This window comes from Peromyscus leucopus, chromosome 15, assembly GCF_004664715.2.
Source record: "Peromyscus leucopus breed LL Stock chromosome 15, UCI_PerLeu_2.1, whole genome shotgun sequence".
NCBI lineage: Eukaryota > Metazoa > Chordata > Mammalia > Rodentia > Cricetidae > Peromyscus > Peromyscus leucopus.
In genome coordinates this window covers 17554972-17558745 of record NC_051076.1, presented here as the reverse complement: position 1 = coordinate 17558745, position 3774 = coordinate 17554972, and positions in this window count along the sequence as shown.

Below are 3774 nucleotides of genomic sequence, written 5' to 3'. Positions count from 1 at the left end.
TTATCAAGAGCTTTTATTTTAAAGCTTGTATCTCTATAATTCCATACCCCCTCACCTTCCCACCCCCGCACACACACACAATCACCTTGGCTCTTGCCAGGCTTTATTTTTGCAGCATGATTGTCCCTTTTGAATTTCATCTCTTTAGTAGTGTGTTTTAATGGATTTGGAGAGGTGACTTGCTAGCCTCTCAGAATGAGGAACTCAGTCAGTCACTGTTAGTGAAACAGCCGTGAGTCCTCACTTGGTGCAGAATTAATTGCACCTCCTTTCCCTTTGTGCTGATCACTCTGGATTGGGAAACCCAGTACAAGCCATTGCATGCACATGGCAGTAACTAAGCACTCTAACTCTGGCCCTGGATGAGAGCAGTTCACCTCCTAGTCTTTGTTTATCGTATCTTGCAGTGTAGCATGAATCTGGCAATTCTTCCTCGGTCCTATTTGAACTTTAACGTTGGTGTCCTAAGCACTGATATTTAAGAAAACATGACTGTTCGCTTTGGCGTGATAGACTTTGGTGGCAAAACAGTGTGTGGTTTCCTAGAAGATTAAATGTTTAAATGCTGCATATCTTATTGAGAGAGAATTGGTAGGAGCAAGAGAGCCAGGAAGCTAGATTCCCTGTCAGAATGGGAGCAGTGCTCCGTCCACACAGGAGGAAAGGATTCGGGACTACTTGCAAAGGAAACTTAGTTCACTGGACTCTGAAATCCCAGAAATTCCCAACAGTAATCTTGTGTTTCTGCCTGGGAAAGGGCTAAGAAGCTGTAACACAGGAGTTACTTTGTTTCCATCTTTTTCATACCTTTTCTCTCTGGGACACCTGCTTAACACCCCACCCTACCTTCCTCTTCCTCTCGGTGGTGTCGCTCAAGCTTTTCAGACAGACCTGTTGAAGGAGTCATAGAACTGAGACAAGCTATCATACTTAACGTGGCTCCGAGGGAATGGAGGATTTGGGCCTCAAACGTTTCATCTTCTCCAAGTATTCTTAACGCAAACTGAAAGCAATGGGGCCAAGCACCTCTGGGCTATCACTGTCTGTCAGGTGTAAGCTGCTAAGGCTGGCGACTGAGAAAGCTGCCGGGTCTTTAACAAGCGAACTTCATCTGAAACGCTAACTAGTTACCAACAACCCCTTTCTTTCTCCTACTGCTTGTGTATATCAGAGCCAGGACAGGGACTGGGAAAGTTGTTCCTCTGGACTTTTTGGAGGGAGGGGGATGCTTCTAGAAGTGCTGAAAAGGCGGGAGCAAGCACTGGCCCTCAGTGGCCGTGGTCGGGCTGACAGTGCTGCTGTGCAGTGCTCAGAGCATTGCAGGGACCTCCGAGGCTATCTGTTCCAGCACTTTCATCTCCAAGATTCAGACAGGCCTAGGGATTATCAGAGGTCTCCAGAGTGTGAACACCTGAAGTCTAGTTCAGTGTCCTCCTGTGCCCTCTGTAAAGGCTCTAATGTTGAGGGCCTGGCCAGTACAGACTGCCATTGGGTGCTCCTATGCTGGGTCACGTCCCTCTTTGCTTCTAGACTTCTAACAATAGCAGATGACCGTTAGCTCTCTAGAGCTGAGGGAGTAAGACCCAAGATGCAGCCCACGTGTCACATCTAGCAGGTCCCTCTTCATGTCTGCTACACAAGAGGAGGATGTAGCAAGAACTCAGAGGCTTCCCTCTGACACAGTCTGTCTTTCAACCTCTGAACTGTCTCCTGTGGGAATGCTGTCACTTGGATGCAGTTGGTCTCTCTTCCTAGATTGTGAGCTCCTGGAGAGCAGAGTCCACTCTGCTCATGTTTGTGTTGTCTTCCTTTCTCTCCTGGCGCCTAATACAGTGCCTTGCACACAGAAACAATAAATGGCTGTTGAATAACAAGCTGATCAGATTGTGTTGTTCTATTGCTCTTTCATGGAGAAGTCTGACTGATGTCCTTTAACTCAGAGAAGCAGTAATGGAACAACAGAATCAAAGTCCACCACTATCTTTTTCTTCAAGGTAGTTAACTTTAGAAGTGTTTTTTAAATGACATCTTTATTTTAAATGTATTGTTTTGCTTGTATGTATGTATGTGTGAAGGTGTCAGATCCCCTGGAACTGGAGTTAAGTTGTGAGCTGCCATATGGGTGCTGGGAATTGAACCTGGATTCTCTCGAAGAGCAGCCAGCTCTTAACCACTAAGTCATGTCACCAGCCCAATAATGTAGTGCACACTAGAAGTATTGTAAGATCTTCTGAGCTTAAAAGGGAAACTGTTGTATTAGGTTTACTTCAGACTGCTGAAATTAATTTTGCTTACAAGTAACATTTTATCAGAAGTTAAAGATTATCATATACTATGTGTAATTGTCTCTCTCTAATATCTAGATAAACTTGTTTTAATAATGCAGAAGTAGCCAGACAGTAGTGGTGTGCGCCTTTAATCCTAGCATTCTGGAGGCAGAGGCAGGTGATCTCTGAGTTCGAGACCAGCCTGGTCTTCAGAGTGAGTTCCAGGACAGACAGGGCTACACACAGAGAAACCTGGCCTTGAAAAAACAATAAATAAAATGATGATGATGATGATGATGATGATGATGATTGTGATGACATAGAAAGAGGCCGGGCGTTGGTGGCGCACGCCTTTAATCCCAGCACTCGGGAGGCAGAGCCAGGTGGATCTCTGTGAGTTCGAGGCCAACCTGGGCTACCAAGTGAGCTCCAGGAAAGGCGCAAAGCTACACAGAGAAACCCTGTCTCGAAAAACCAAAAAAAAAAAAAAAAAAAAAAAAAAAAAAAGAGACTGAGGGTGTGGCTCGGTGTTAGTGTAACTTTCTGGCACAAGCAAGACTGTGGGTTGCATCTCCAGTACCACAGAGGGGGAGAATTTGAAATTGTGTGTTTGCCATCTAGGCTCAGCATTAAGTTTTTTATATGTATAGGTGTTTGGCCTGCTTGCATATCTGTGTACCACAAGTGTGCAGTGCCCCTATAAGTCAGAAGAGGGCATCAGATCCCCTGGAACTGGAGTTACAGACGGCTGTGAGTTACCAAGCAAGTACTGAAAATTGAACTTGTCCTCTGGAAGAACAGCCAGTGCTCTTAACTGCAGAGACATCTCCCTAGCCTGCTTATTTATTTTTAAAGACAAGATCTCTGTCCTGGGCTGGTCTAGAACTTAGTATCAACCAAGCTACATCCTAAGTTTTGTCATTTCAACCAAACATGTCGTGTACTATAATCGATTGAAATATTTTTGATGTAAAATTAGTTAGCAAGGCTGTTCAAAAAATAGCTCTTCTTGAGGATTTTCTGCCAGGAGCCATCCCCGGCGGTGGATGGATCCTGCAAAGGATGTAAGGAGTCAGTGGGAGAAGGAAATGAGCCAGGCCATGGTGGTTGGGAGAATCTTGTAGCCTGACTGACTAGCAGCCAGAGTATTTCTTTCTTTTTTTTTTTTTTTTTAAGATTTATTTATTTATCATGTATACAGCATGTATGAGTGCACGCCAGAAGAGGGCATCAGATCTCGTTACAGATGGTTGTGAGCCACCATGTGGGTGCCGGGAATTGAACTCAGGACCTCTGGAAGAGCAGTCAGTGCTCTTAACCTCTGAGCCATCTCTCCAGCCCCAGAGTATTTCTTATACAGAATTTAGTTAGCAGGGATACATTCATGATGTTCCAACACATAGATTTTTGGTTTTGGACATGTGCTTCACTTTCTTTTGCTCATCTTTTTGTCATCATTAATAAACTATGACAGAACAGAGTTATTTCCAATCATTTTCCCTCAAGT